Here is a 1,445-nt window from a genome sequence, read left to right as displayed (position 1 = left end):
TATATTTTAATCAATATTTTGAATAGTGATATTTATCTATAAATTCTTTTAAAAAAATTTAAATTATCTTTGGATTTATTTAAGCCGAAAACGACCAGTAATTGTTTAAAATGGAATGTTTAACAACGATTGCTCACAGGAAAGGAAAGAAACTGATATGTAAGCCTTGCGGGGTTCTGGTTGGCATTCCGGGTAATGAGTGTCAATCGGGACGTTGCGGCGGTTGTCATGGGCTCGAGGGAGGTTCCGGGTCGTGACAATAAGTTTGTAATTTAATTACTATTTATACTTATGTAGATAAATCCCAAGGAACTATATATGCCTTGCAAAGGAATTGTATTGTGATACAATTATGAGATCTTTATACATCAAAGCATTGTTCTTAAAAGTTTTTGATCATTGTAATATTGAGACTAGCCATCAATAATGCTTGAATATCAGCATGTGCTATGTTCCGTACTTATGAAGTAAGCAATCACTCTCATAAGTTGAAGTATGGAAATACTTGGAACTAGCATGTGGGTGATTGCCATGGGAGAGCAAGTTCACGGAACATGACTCGACATGAGATTTGCATTTGGTATCTCACTTTAGTGTATATGTAATACTTCTCATGTGTCAGTGTGTAACTATTCCTTAGACTTAAGACACCAAGTTGTCTTGTATGTGAAATACTATTCTTTTATTTCATCCCTACGGGTCCTACCAAGGATGCCAAATCAGGATGCTTTCAAGAATAGTATAAAGCAAATAAAGGTAATGAGTGGTTAAGAAAGAAATCATCACCGTAAGTGATTCAAGGGAAAGTATCTCATTAGTTCTTGGCTGATATTAGCTTAATCAAATCTTTAGCGAAGGTGATTAAGAGATTATGAAATAAGTTTCATAAGTCTTTAAAAAGCTAATGATCTAATTGCAAGAACAAATATAGAGGTCAATAAGAGAAGACATTGCACCGAGCTCTCATATGGAGGAAAATGAGTGGTCAAGATAGAAAACATCACCTCAAGTGATTCAAGGGAAAATATCTCATTAGTTCTTGGTTCAGATTAGCTTAATCAAATCTTTGGTCAAGGTGATTTGGAGATTATGAAATGATTTTTATAAGTCTCCATAAAGTTAATGATTTAACCATAAGAGAAAATTTATAGGTCAATAAGATAAGGCACTGCACCAAGCTCTTATAATCTCCAACATATATGATGAGGGAATGAATTACACTAATAGATTGTAAAATGAAAGGTTGTTAAAGAACCTTTTGACTCTCCTAACCATTGGGTTGCCATGATGCATTGCTAGATGCCAATCTTGATCTATGAAATTGAATTGATTAATTTATTATGAATTTTATTCATTTAAATTAATCAATAAAGATTAATGATTCAATTTCATTGCCAACATGTTAGGAACCTAATGAGTTACACACATAAAGTTGCATTGTGGAT

The sequence above is a fragment of the Theobroma cacao genome, chromosome 10 (assembly GCF_000208745.1).
Source record: "Theobroma cacao cultivar B97-61/B2 chromosome 10, Criollo_cocoa_genome_V2, whole genome shotgun sequence".
NCBI lineage: Eukaryota > Viridiplantae > Streptophyta > Magnoliopsida > Malvales > Malvaceae > Theobroma > Theobroma cacao.
The sequence above is the reverse complement of the archived record's forward strand: the minus strand, read 5'-3'. Positions refer to the sequence as shown.